The sequence below is a fragment of the Pleurodeles waltl genome, chromosome 10, assembly GCF_031143425.1.
Source record: "Pleurodeles waltl isolate 20211129_DDA chromosome 10, aPleWal1.hap1.20221129, whole genome shotgun sequence".
Taxonomy (NCBI): Eukaryota; Metazoa; Chordata; class Amphibia; order Caudata; family Salamandridae; genus Pleurodeles; species Pleurodeles waltl.
Window position 1 is genome coordinate 777,158,676 of NC_090449.1, and position 14,682 is coordinate 777,173,357.

Consider the following 14,682-nt stretch of genomic DNA (forward strand, 5'->3'; position numbering starts at 1 on the left):
ATCATATGTTCATATGCATAGGTTGCTGCTAATTGTGACTTCAATTGATGTAAATACTTGGCATCCAAGGGTGTGAGCTGTGTAGTGCAACTATAATGAGTGTGTATTACTCAGTTCAATACTGTTAGATGCAACAATTATCTTGTCTCATTGTACCTGAACAGGGTTGTGGTCATGTGTGCAATAGCATTGGATTGTCTATCAATGTGTGAAGCTACATTGTATTTCATTTAATAATCATGATGTGCAGGTAAATACTGTTGTCAATTGTGCAATTTATATGTGAAGTACCTTCTGTGCTCTCAGTTGCAGAAGTGCTGTGGATGATGATTGAATACTCTTCCCTCTCTGCTTCCTGGGGACCCAGGGATGTGTGGACACTGACTTTGCAGAAGGGGAAAGGGTGTCAGGATGATACATTCACATCTTCACTGTGTATTAATACTCACTTTCTGTAACTTGTCACACTTTTGTTGGACTATTACAATGAGTAAACACAAAACACCATAATATGTGTGTATTAATTGTAAATACCAAAGGGTGGATAGGGCGCAAAGAGGTGGGACCATAGTGTTCAAAACATCAGTCTGTTAGTCCAAGCAGTTGGTAGCACAGGTCCAGTATCCATGTGGCACTGCCAAATGGGGCTATGGCAGTAGAGAGTCAACAAGGTGTCTCAGTGGCACACAAGGGAGACAGTTCTGGAGAGGATCATTTTCTGGCAGTGGGGTTGGTCTTCACCTCAGTCACTGCAGGATGTCTGGCTCTGCGACCATGTTTGCCGGGGGGTTCCTCAGCTATAGGGGGTGGCTCAGTAGTGGCTTGTGAGTCCTCAGGCATGGCTGCAACTAGCTGTAGAGGGCTAGTCAGTAGGTTGGCTAGTGGAAGGGGCCTTTGGTGGATGGAGGACTCACGCAGGACTGTGATGAGCTCCTGAATCAAGCCTTTCATGGAGGCAATGGTAGCACTGAGGGCATGCCACTCCTGCATGGCCTCCTGGTGGTACTCCCTCTGCAGCCTCAGGTTTTCCCCCAACATGTCCAAGACCTGGCCATCTTGTCCTGGGATAGGTTGTATGCTCCCAGGACCTGTGCTATTGCCTAATGGGCAGCTGGCTATTTGGGTTGCCCGAGGTGCCTTCCCACTTGCCCTAGCCCCCTATGCCTGTGTCTCCGGCACAGTGTGACCACTCCCACTTACACCAGGACCATCATTCTCTTGTGTGGTGGGTGCTGACTCAGGTCCCTGTACAGGTGGGCACACTTTGGATTGGCGTAGCCTGGTGACACTGGTTTGGGGGCGTTGGGCGGCAATTGTTATGGTGGCTGAGGTTGTGGGGAGCTCTATGGTGTCCTGGGTGAGGCTGGTGGAGGTGGACTGCCCAGAGAGCCTGGATGGGCCAGGTAGGTCTTCCAGTTACAGACATCCTGTGTTGTTGTCATCACTGGGGTCTTCATCTGGTGGAGGACTGGCTCTTCGTGGCACTGGTTAGCTGACAACATTTTCAGTGGCACCTGTGGATAACAGGGATTGTTATTCACATCTACCTGATGTACTTTACAGGGGCTGTGAGGTGAGTGCTATGTGTCAATATGCCATGCCTCAGTACTCAGGTGTAGTTATACGGGGGAATGTACATAGTGAGATGGCTAAAGGGTGATGCATTGTGGGAGTTGTAGTGCTTCATGCTGTACATGCATTGGGTGCATTTGGGTGTGTAGACTTAGGGATTGGTGTTAGTGGGGTAGGCTGGGCATGCAGGGGATGGGGATGCATGAATTACAGGTATACTTAATAAAAGGGGATTATAGGTGACTTACCAGTTTGCAGTCCTCTGGGGATTCCAGTGAGACCCTCAGGGAGCAGGATCGCCAAGACCTTCTCCTCCCATGGTGTGATCTCCAGGGGAGGAGGTGGGGCCCACTGCCAGTCTTCATGAGGGCAATTTGGTGTCCGGACGCCATTGACCGGAGCTTCCCCCTCAGGTCGTTCCACCTCTTCTGTATGTTCTTCTTTGTGTGTGGGTGGCTTCCCACTGCGTTCACCTTGTCGATGATCCTCTGCCATAACTCCATCTTCTCTGCCATCGACATTTGCTGGACTTGTGCCCTGAACAGGTGTGGCTCCTTAATTCATCATCGGTGAAACGGGGGTACTTTTGTCGGGGCATGGAGAGTGTAATGTGTGTGTGAGTGAAAATTATTTTAAGTGAAGCGTGATGCATGAGAGGTGTGCAGGTGTCTGTAATGTCTGTGTGCAGTGCAATCTTCAGAGTAGTCGTGCATGTATGGTAGTTGTTTGTCATAGCAAAGGATTGTGGGTTGTGTCTGTTTTATAGTGGTGGGGGTGGGATGTGGTGTGTGTATGTGTTTCAGGTGTGGGGGAAATCGAATTGGCCAATGTGGTGTTGTGTTGTAGTGGAGGTTATATTTCAGCTGCCATGGTCCGGACCGCCAATAGATTACCGTTGCGATAAGACCGCTGGGCTGATTTGTGGGTCTCATTGGGGAGCGCGGTCTTTTTCTGGCGTGGCAGTGTGCGTGGTGGGACCGCCTCTCTGTCGTTCAGCCTGGGGGTGTCAGATTTGTGGCTGTATTCTGGTGATTTTGTTTTTGTGTGTTGTAATTGGACAGGCGGATTACCACCGCCACTGTGGTCTTTTCGCGGCTGCCAGCATGGCAGTCTTCAGGAAAGACTGCCAATGTAATAATGAGGGCCTTTGTCTTTAGCACAAATCACTTTATGTCTACACTCTGAACTACCTGCAAAGAATGTTCATCTTTCTTATTCACTGGTCGTTCCCAAAACTAAACGAGTAAGCACAAAAGCTCTACTTTTGCTGTGGTTACACCAATGCTTAATTTGTAAATGAAAACATGCTGGTGCACAAAGCCCTCCTCTTAAACATGTGGCTGCTGCATTTAAATGTGCGAGCAGGGAATACTGAGGCACCGTAATCCTAAAGCCTTCTCGGGCTTCTTCAATCCATTTACAGCCACTCCCTGCCCCTTCAGCTCTCTCTTGCAGCTTGCAACTTTCCCCCTTTGTGACGCTTCTTCCGTCTTTACCATATTTGTGACTTTTGCTCGCAGCAAATGCTTGAGGCAGAAGAATAAGTGCTGGCGCTCAGCACCGGAAACAATAACACAAATTAAGCACTGGGTTACAGCCAAAGCATGAACTATGTTTCCTCTACAAATGCGAGGTCTGAAAAATAATTACTCCATCCAAAAACTCATGAAAATGTACCTTGTCTTTGCTTTATAGTTCCTTCCTTACAATCATTTTGTCCCCGTTCCTTAGTGCTGACATGCCAAGACACATTGGTGGTCATTCTGACCCTGGCGGTCTTTGACCGCCAGGGCGGAGGACCGCGGGAGCACCGCCGACAGGCCGGCGGTGCTCCAATGGGGATTTCCGACCGCGGCGGTAAAGCCGCGGTCGGACCGGCACCACTGGCGGGGTCCCGCCAGTGTACCGCGGCCCCATTGAATCCTCCTTCCGACCCCCCCTACCGCCATCCAGATCCCGGCGGTCGGACCGCCGAGATCCGGATGGCGGTAGGGGGGGTCGCGGGGCCCCTGGGGGCCCCTGCAGTGCCCATGCCACTGGCATGGGCATTGCAGGGGCCCCCGTAAGAGGGCCCCTACATGTATTTCACTGTCTGCTGCGCAGACAGTGAAATACGCGACGGGTGCAACTGCACCCGTCGCACAGCTTCCACTCCGCCGGCTCGATTCCGAGCCGGCTTCATCGTGGAAGCCTCTTTCCCGCTGGGCTGGCTGGCGGTCTGAAGGCGACCGCCAGCCAGCCCAGCGGGAAAGTCAGAATTACCGCCGCGGTCTTTCGACCGCGGAACGGTAACTTGACGGCGGGACTTTGGCGGGCGGCCAAGGTCAGAATGAGGGCCATTGTCTATTCCTACATGCATCTATTTAATTTTTACAGACAGTTACTCCGTCTGCTCCTGCCCTCTGAGAAAGAATCATTTCTTTGCCAGCCGTAGGTTCTACTGGATTCCAAAGAATCTGTCGGAGAGTCATAACAAAGATAAGATTGTCTGTGCGTAATGTAGGACCGCAGCAGATCATCATTTAAGTATGTTCTTTAACTGCTTCTTTATCCTGTTGAAGTGAGGTGTGTGCTACGATTTCTGATATTAACATGCGAATCATAATAAGTAAAGTTCTGGTAATTTTTGGCACTCTTCAACGTCACTCGTGAATGACATTTTTGACAAGGCACTTTGTTTCTAGTTAATAATAATTTACCAGAACCCTTACTGTAAATGGCTGTTTAAAGTGCCAAGGTTTATTTTTTTTAGACCTGAAATTTGCTGAAGGTTATTTCTCCCTTACTGGCATAGAGTTGGCAAGTGGCTAGCTGACCATTCCATCCTGCAGGTCCAATAATTGTGATTATATTTTACCTACTAGGCAAATTTTGAGTTAATTTTTGATTGCTGCAAGGCTTCTCCAAATACTAAAAGATCGGTTAGGAGGTCTATAAAAAGTAAAATTTATTGAAAAAAAAGATACATCTGCGTAGTGTTGGACATTGGTAATGTATTCCGACTAGTGTACTGTGCATGAAATTGCTTTTGCATGCATGGTAACGTGCAACGTTATGGCATACCTGCACTAATGTGTCTGTTTCTACAGAGCTATTCATATTGGGCTGGATTACATACTGGTAATCTTCATTACTCCGAGTCTTCCGTACCCATACTAATGCTTACAAATTGAGTGAATTTGTCCATTCACCTTATGTCGCTTTTCCCAAAGCTGCTTTCTCTTTCTATATTCTAGATAGGATTTACCTGTAAGACACCTACCCCTTCTCAGCACCCCTGTTTTACCTAAAGCATTACAGAAGCTGATGAAGGAAGTAGGGATAGAGGAAGGGTCGTACGTATTGGGGAGAGTAAGGAAGAATTGGAGTAATGAATATTACCAGCATGCCATCCAGCCATTACCTCCGCATTCCATTTCCTTACGTATCGAGGATTACTGAAGCAAAATTTATCTTAAACAGCCATGAGGATGCAAAAAAACTCTGATAAAAGAGCCATTCTTACAAACCTCTTAATGCACATTTACACCAAAAAATGCAAAGGAAAAAGTAGAAGTTCTCTACTGAAATATAGGACCCAGGAGGGTCTGAGAACCACATAACAATTCAGAACCCTGAGCTACTTGTAATCTATAGTGTGTAATGAATGTACAGCATGAGGCCAAGGTGGCAACCTTACAGATATCTTTAATTGAAACACCTGCCTTTTCAGCCCAAGTAGCAGCCATGCCTCTGCTGCAGTGAGCTGTAACTGAACCAGGAACCTCTCTTCCTGTCTTCTGGTAAGTGAATAAAATTACCAATTTTATCCACCAAGGCAAGAAAGAAAGAGGGCTTTTCATCCCTCCTGACTCGCCCAAAGTAGATAAGCATTGAGGCAGAATTTATCTACTCATCTGTTCACTTGAGGTAGATTTTATTGGCTCTCAGTACATCTACAATCCAAAAAAGAGGACACATCTTGTTTGGTTCTAGGCGCAAGACAGAAAGAATAATCTTCAAAATTCTATGGAATTTAGCGTTAATTCGGTCCACAAAGATCCTTTATAGGTGTGTGCAAACCAGGGCTCCATGTTCTCCTAAATGCCTAGCTGTTGTTTTGGCTACTAGGAAAAAGGGTTTTATAAGTGAGAAACGTTTCTGCTACTGTTTCCAAAAAGGTTCCAAAGGGACTTCTACAAGGAAGCTCAAACTAAGGATAGGGCCCAGGAAGGGAAAGGCTGACATACAGACCTCGCAATAGCTCAAAATCCTTAAAGAGCTTAGGGCCAGATGTAGCAAATTCCGAATTTGCGATTCGGAAATTCAGATGCAGAACGGTGTCTCAGACACCGTCTGCGAATCGCAATGGGGTCGCAAAGACCCACCTCATTAATATTAATGAGGTGGGTCGCATTTTGCGACCCTATTGCGATTCCCTGCACTCACAGGGATGGTGGCCGGCTGGAGAGAGCAGACCTCCATGTCTGTGACTGCTTTTTAAATAAAGCAGTTTTTTTGGGGGGGATTTCAGTCCGTTTTCCTTAAAGGAAAATGAGTTGCAATACAAAAAAATTACAAAACCATTTGGTTTCGGTTTTTCAGAGCAGGCAGTGGTCCATTGGACCACTGCCTGCTCTGAAAAAACATTTATGGCAACATTCACAAAGGGGAATGGTCCCATTGGGACCCCTTCCCTTTTGCAAATGGGTTACCACCAGTGTGACATTGGTGGTAACTGCAAATTGCTTTGCGACCGCGTTCGCGGTCACAAAGCAATTCTGCATCGCGGTGCGACTCACAAATAGGAAGGGGGACACCCCTTCCTATTTGCGAGTCGCATTCCCATTTTGCAAGTTGGTACCGACTCGCAAAATGGAAATGTGCATCGAGAAGCGCGTTTTGCATGGCGCAAATTGCAATTTTCGCAGTTTGCGCCATGCAAAACGCTTGCTACATCTGGCCCTTAGAAACTAAAGTGTCAATGGGTGAAAGATCATTCCGGAAAGATCTAAATGGTTTGCTACCAATTGTGGTCTACGGGTGGATACAAACAGACCTGTATCAAAGCCTTCCTGCAGGAACTACAGTATGCTGGATGTAGCAGTAGCAATCAGATTCAGAGATCTCCATGAGCACCAAATGTTTAAGGATTTTCAGTGGTAAGCGTAGGATCTGTAAGTCTCTCTGAGAAGCCCCTAGAGATTTAGAGATCGACAAGCCTTTACACAGGAAAGCCCCCCCTCAACCTAAAAAAAACAAGAGTTTTAGATAGTATAACTTCTCTATTGACAGAGGAGGAAATGGTGGATGCGAGGAAGGTGATGGACGGATTCACTCTTCTTCTATTTGTAGGAGTTGCATCACCAGAAACCAAGGTCTCCTTATCCAGAAAGACACTACAGTGTCATCTGTGCTAGTTCCCTTTGTAACCATGCCAAGAGTGGAATCAATGGTATTGGAGGGAAGGCACAGAGGAGGTCTACTGGCCAAGGACTGGTCAGGGCATCTATGCCCATAACTACCTGAACATTAAACCTTGAAAGAAAGTGAGATAGTTGGGAATTGTGGCTAGATGTAAACACATTGATTAGTAGAAAAATGTCTGTTTTTAACATTTAAGGTATACAGGCAATATTCATATTTTTTTCAAAGTGAACTTGAGCTGACATGGCCACTCTACCTCATAGCCCTAGCCCTTCCTCTAAGTCTAGTCCTAACTCAAAATTTGCACTACTACCAGTGTCTACTGCATATTGGGCCATGTCCTCGCCCAACTGTTGTACATCCCACTGCAGCTGTGGAAAAGGCATAATTTTGAACTGACCGTAGCAGTGGGGCTAAATAACAAATATGCACAAATATTTCAGAAAATAAATTATGCCTCCTTAACCCCTTCCCTGCTAGGCCTTTTCCCCCTCAGGTGCCAGGCCTTTTTTTGGCTATTTTGGGCAGTTTACACTTAGGCCCTCATAACTTTTTGTCCACTTAAGCTACCCATGCAAAATTTGCATCCTTTTTTTTCCACATCGTAGGGATTCTAGAGGTACCCACAGTTTGTGGGTTCCCCTGGAGGAGACCAAGAAATTAGCCAAAATATAGCAAAAATGTTGTTTAAAATATAATGGGAACAAATGGCTGCAGTAGAAGGCTTGTGTTTTTTCCCCTGAAAATGGCATCAACAAAGGGTTTGTGGTGCTACAATCACCAGCTTTCCAGCTTTCAGGAACAGGCAGACTTGAATCAGAAAACCACATTTTTCAACACAATTTTGGCATTTTACTGGGACATACCCCATTTTACTGTATTTGTGCTTATAGCCTCCTTCCAGTTAGTGACAGAAATGGGTGTGAAAGCAATGCTGTATCCTGGAAAGCTAAACATTTCTGAAAACTAGATACAATTTTGAATTCAGCAAGGGGTTATTTGTGTAGATCCTACAAGGGTTTCCTACAGAAAATAACAGATGCAATAAAAAAAAAATGAAATTGAGGTAAAAAATAGCCATTTTTCTCCACGTTTTACTCTATAATGTTTTCCTGCGATGTCAGAATTTTGAAAGCAATATACTGTTACATCTGCTGGACTCTTCTGGCTGCAGGTATATATAGGGCTTGTAGGTCCATCAAGAACCCGAGGTTCCCAGAGTCAATAAATGAGCTGCACCTTGCAATGGGTTTTCATTGTATACCGGGTATACAGCTATTCATCTGCTGAAATATAAAAAGTGAAAAATAGGTATCTAGGAAACCTTTGTATTTCCAACCTGGGCACAAGATAAGGTGCCCAAGTGTTAAGAAGTAGTGGTTATTTTCACATCTCTGAATTCCAGGGTCCCCATATTAGCATGTGAATTGCAGTGCATTTCTCAAATAAATGTCTTTTTTACACACTGTGAAAGGAAAAATGTAGAGACAATGGGCAATAACACTTGTTCTTCTATTCTGTGTTCCCCAAGTCTCCTTATAAAAATGGTACCTCACTTGTGTGGGTAGGCCTAGTGCCTGCGTTAGGACATTTTTACATTGAAATCTGACATGGTTTTTGCAAAGTGCTTAGCTGTGGATTTTGGCCTCTAGCTCAGCCGGCACCTATGGAACTGCAGCCGGGCGCCGGAACACCCGGCTACCATCAATGGCGGCCCACAGGCAGCCGAATACCCCGGGGGCACCGCCGGTGACGACCGGAAGAGGAATGCTTTGGGAATCCGGATATCCGGATTCCCAACGCAAGAAAGGACGGACTTCCGCGGTGGCCCGAAGAGGAGGAAAAGGAGAGGAATGCGGAAGAAACGGGACGACAGCTGGATCAGCAGAGACCAGAAGACCTAAAGGAAAAAGGAACCACTGACGGAGGGCAAGGAGGCCCAGAGATGCGAGTACTCCGCCACGTCCCTGGAGGGGCGTGGCTCAAGCAGGTACAATCCTGCTTTCAGAGTCGGATTAAAGCCCTGGTGGGGAGGTAGGAGGGAGCAGGAGGTGAAGGGGAAAAGAGGGAGGAGGGAAGGGAATTAAACAAAGTACAGGAAAAAGAGGGAACCTAGTGGGGTTCCCTACACAGGTTACTAAAGGGAATTACCTGACAATTATATTATTATAGTTGTATTTTCTGTCCTTGTCTCTATGCCCACCTCTACAGTGGTGTCAGAAGTGGGATAAGAAGTAGCGGCAGACTAAAAGAGGAGATAACCCAAGCTAGAGAACTATGGAGGTGAAGTCAACCTTCGAAGTCATGATTCAACAGCTGGCAGAAGGCCACCACCACCTTCAAGTAGTTTGGGAGGCACACCAACGAGAGGCTAAAGCAGATAGAGAAGCACTTCAAAGTGCCCTGAAGAGCCAAGCCACTATTATCGCGAATAATCAGCTGGTACATGAGACGGCCTTACAAAAACTGACAGATACTATAGCCGCCAGCAGAGTTCACCCCAACGTCCTAAGTTCTGTCCTCCAAAATTATCAGGAAGGAGAAGATCTTGAGCGAGTGGCCTCCTCTGCCGCTTGGCCAGAGGAGCGATGGGGACAATATGTGGCTCCATTATTAACAGGTAATTTGCAGGCCGCCTATCAAGCTGCTAACCCAGATGGGACCACTCTGTATAAAGAAATAAAGAAGAGCATACTGGATCGCGTGGGACATGACTCAGAACACTACAGGCTTCGATTCCGGAAGACGAAGTGGACACCTTCAGAAGATCCCAGAACATTATATTACAGAGTGAAAGATCTAGGGCTCAAATGGTTAGGTCCAATTGGGACTGAACAGGAGGACATCATAAAGACCCTTCTCCTCGAACAGTATTTAGAGGCCCTTCCTGTCGTTACCCGCAATTGGATCCAACAACATCCCAATGTGGACTCCAGCATGGCGATTGACCTGGCTTGTGCGTATCATCGATAAACCGAATTTAAAGCAGGTCCTTCAAAGTCAACGAGTTCCACTAGTTGACCCCGAGGGGTACCCTACCGACCTGCTACCCGAAAGAATACCGAACAAGCTTCCAGTCTCTGGACTACAGAAAACAACTCCATGCAACAACCTCAATGCTATAGTGGGGAGTGGGGCCACATCGCTCGGCTATGCCCCCACAAAGAGGAAAGGGTTGGACCTATGGAGATTGGGATGACCAGAGGAAGCGTCCTATATACAGGGAAAGACAGCTCCAGGTATACTTGGGAGATAACGGTTAATGGCCAGATAATCATGGCCTTAGTGGACTCTGGGTGTAGCCAGTCTGTTGTTAGGGCCAACCTGGTTTTTCCCAGTGTCCAAATACCTGAGAAACTAGTTTCCATCTGCTGCATCCATGGAGAACTGAAGGACTATCCCTTGGTTTCCGTTATCCTCGTGTTGGAGGGGAAACAGGATCCGTTTAAGATGGGTATTATTGAACACCTGGTGGAGGAGTGTATTGTGGGCACAGATTACGTACATTTCACCGACCTGCTACAAAGCGTACAGAGAAAGAATCATCTGGATTCATGGTGGGAGGAGGCCCCCTTTTCGGAGACCCCGATAAAGACAGGAACCATACGATATAAACCTAGCAAGAGGGAGAAAATAGAGAAGAAAACACTGTAACTCTTGAGAGAAAAGCAGGAAGAACCAAGAAAGGTGCAGAATATAACCATCCCCTCCCTACCCCCATTCCGTAGTAGCCAGTAAAAGGACTCATCCCTCCAGAATGCTTGGAAAGCAGCAAAATCAGAGATCAGTGGCGAGATGGGTCCTTATTTTTTTCATACAAAAAGGCCTCCTATACAGAATCACTAATCATAACAACCACGAGAAATGACAGCTGGTCGTACCGGAGCCATATCGAGTCTAAGTACTTCATCTCGCCCACAGCCAACCGGGAGGGGGGCATTATGGTAGAGACAAGACTGAGGAATATTTACTACGCCGGTTTTACTGGCCGGGAGTGTATGCCCAAATATGCTGTTTTTGTATGCAATTCCCTAAATGTCAGGTGATAGACCCAGGGCCCCAAAAGAAAGCACCGTTACAGCCATTGCCTAATATTGAGGTACCCTTTTCAAGGGTGGGAATGGATTTGGTAGGTCCCCTCCTTCCATCAATGAAAGGGTATACTTATATATTAGTTCTGGTAGATTATGCGAAAAGATATCCCGAAGCCATACCACTCTGCAGCATGACAACCAAGAATGTGGCTCATGCTATGATTGGTTTCTTCTTCAGAGTGGGGTTCCCAAATGAAATCCTGACCGACCAAGGCACTCCATTTATGTCCAAGTTGATGGCACAAATCTGCCAAATCCTGGCAGTCAGAAAGCTAAAAACCTCTGTGTACCATCCGTACCCTGAAGTCCCTATTGAGAAAAACCATTTCAGAGTCTAGACGAGATTGGGATAAGAAACTACCCCTCGTCCTCTGCGCTATAAGATCCCACATCCAAGCGTCCCCAGGGCATAGTCCCTTTGAATTGGTCTTTGGACGTCAACCCCAGACCCTTCTCTATATGGCTGCTGAACTATGGGAGAAAGAAGAGGGGGGGGGGGCGAAAAGCCAATATTAGAATATACCCAACAACTCAAAGCCCAGTTACAAACGGTCTGGGAAGACGTCCGTTCACATATGGAAAGGGCATAAGGAAAGCAAAAACGGTACTATGATCAGGGTACTAAATTGAGACAACTACAACCAGATGATAAAGTTCTTCTTTTGTTCCCGGGCTCAGACAATACATTGCTAGCTGAATGGCTGGGCCCGTATAAAATAGTGAAGGCAAAAACCTTTGTCACTTACCTGGTTGAGATATCCCAGGAACCAAGGAAGACACAGATCTACCACATTAACTTGTTAAAGAAATGGGAAGAGCCAGATACCTCCCTTACTCCAATATCTACGGGGTTTCTGGTAACCCCTAATAAGACTTTAGAAATAGAACTGTGTCCCACTGCTCCGAGTTCGGAGTTGAACTGACCTTGTCAGCCCCCACTGCAAAACGAGCAACAATCACAACTCAACACTCTTCTCCAACAGCATGCAGGGTTCTTTTCCTCCAAACCCGGGAGGACCTCACTGAGACGACACCATATTAGAACCCCAGGTGGTCAGATCGTATGCCTCTGCCCGTACCAGATCCCAGAAGCCCGGAAACACCTAGTAGAGCAGGAAGTAGAGAAGATGCTACAGTACTACAGTTGGGAGTTATTGAACCATCCGTCAGCCCCTGGTGTTCTCCAACTGTCCTAGTCCCAAAGCCAGCTGGCTCGGTTCGCTTCTGTATTGATTTTAGGAGGCTAAACCCAATATCTCAGTTCGATACCTACCCCATCCCTCCGGTTGACGAGTTATTGGAAAGACTGGGTAAAGCCCACTACCTATCAACCCTAGCTCTGACTAAGGGCTATTGGCAAATCCCCTTGGCCCCGGCAGATCGAGAAAAGACAGCCTTTTCTACACCCTCAGGGCTATACCATTTCACCGTGCTTTCCTTCGGGTTACATGGTGGTCCCGCTACTTTACAAAGATTGATGGACCAACTTTTAAGGCCTCACTATGAATATGCCGGAGCTTATTTAGACGATATAGTAGCGAATCCTGGGAAGACTATCTTACCCACCAAGACCGAATATTCAATTTATTATACTCGGCTGGCCTCACGGCCAACCCTGCCAAATGTCACCTGGCCTACAATGATAACACGTACCTTGGTTATTTTATTGGCAAAGGACAAATCCGGCCACAAAAGAGCAAAGTAGAGGCCATACTCCAAGTACCGGTCCCAGCCATCAAGAGGGAACTTCGATCTTTCCTTGATCTAGTAGGGTATTATAGAAGGTTTACACCTAACTATTCCACTTTGATGGCCCCCTTACCGACCTGTTAAGAAAAGGACAACCGGCTAAAATACCAGGTCTATCCCCAACTCAACTATCTAGTTTTCATACATTAAAGAACAGTCTCACCATTGAACCCGTCTTACGTTGCCCAGACTTTACAAAAACCTTCCATCTCCAGACGGATGCCTCCGATGTAGGGATAGGCACCGTACTTTTCCAAACAGATGAATCAGGCCACAACCACCATATAGTGTTTATCAGACGGAAACTTTTGCCATGAGAACAACGCTACTCGGTAATTGAGAGGAAATGGCTGGCTATCACATGGGCCATTGAAAATTTACAATATTACCTTATGGGTCACCTTTTTTTATTATATACCGACCATGCTCCCCTCACCTGGTTTTCTAAAAACAAAAACACGAATTCACGCATTCTGCGGTGGTTTACGGAGCTGCAACCCGTTTCGTTTCAAGTACACCACATCCCGGGTGCTCAACAATACACAGCGAATTACCTGTGCTGCTACCCCATAAACACGGAACTCCAACAGTCCCTCTCTAGGGGAGGGATATGTAGCCGGGAGCTGGAACACCCGTCTACCATCAATGGCAGCCCCCAGTAGCCGAATACCCCGGGGGCACCGCCGGTGATGACCCGGAAGAGGAATGCATTGGGAATCCGGATATCCAGATTCCCAACGCAATAAAGGACGGACTTCTGCGACGGCCCGGAGAGGAGGAAAAGGAGAGGAACGCAGAAGAAATGTGACGACAGCCGGATCAGCAAAGACCAGAAGACCTAAAGGAAAAAGGAACCATTGACGTCGGGAAAGGAGGCCCAGAGACGCGAGGACTCCACCACGTCCCTGAAGGGGCGTGGCTCAAGCAGGTACGGTCCTGCTTTCAGAGTCGGATTAAAGCCCTGGTGGGGAGGGAGGAGGGAGCGGGAGGTGAAGGGGAAAAGAGGGAGGAGGGAGTTAAACAAAGTACAGGACGAGGAAAAGGAGGGAACCTAGTGTGGTTCCCTACACAGGTTACTAAAGGGAATTACCTGACAATTATATCTATATTTTATTTTGTTTGTTGGTGGCTGTTCTGGTGAAAAGGGGTGAATCCAATCCTTGACATACGTCTTCCCCCCCTCTTGCTAACACCACACTTAGCCCCCTACATGGGCGTTGCAAGATCTAAGTGTTTGCTTGAGAGGTCTAGCCCACATAGAAGACTATATTAATTGGTTATTTTCAAAATCCCCCCTTAAAACTCGGTTTCCTGTCACCTGACTTCTGCACCCCCTCAAGAGTCTCCCACTTACTAACACGACCCCAAACAAACCTGAAGTAAAGACTTACCTTGCCTTCTTTCTTTTCCCGGTGCCCCTGACGACACCACTCTGCCATGAGACCTTCGGCTGGACCAAAGAGAACCTGGCAAGAAAGAAGAGAAAGAAAGAGTTATATTCACGGGGAGATAAAGACTTACGGGCTGACAGAAGAAAAGAACTCTATATTACCAATAAACTTGAATCTTCCACACACCCTAAACCTGAGTTGTATTTTCTGTCCTTGTCGCTACGCCCACCGCTACAGGAACCCTACCAATCCTGTGCATTTTTTAAAACTAGACACCCAGGCGAAACCAGAATCCTTTGCAAACCTCAAAATCTAGCCCAAAAATCACTTTTCCCTCATATTTCAGTGACAGAAAGTTCTGGAATCTGAGAGGAGCCACAAATTTCACCCAGCGTTCCCCCATGTCTCCTGATAAAAATGATACCTCACTTGTGTGGGTAGGCTAAGTGCCCATGACAGGAAATGCCCCA

At 46.8% G+C, this 14,682-nt stretch overlaps 1 long non-coding RNA gene across 1 annotated transcript in view; it reads right to left on the reverse strand.

The window, feature by feature from the left end:
- Positions 1 to 14,288, reverse strand: part of LOC138260817 (uncharacterized) — a 99,351-nt gene extending 85,063 nt beyond the window's left edge. The window contains exon 1 of the long non-coding RNA XR_011199010.1: positions 14,213 to 14,288. This is a non-coding gene — a long non-coding RNA (uncharacterized lncRNA). The remainder of the gene's footprint in view (positions 1 to 14,212) is intronic.
- Positions 14,289 to 14,682: the final 394 nt, after the last annotated feature.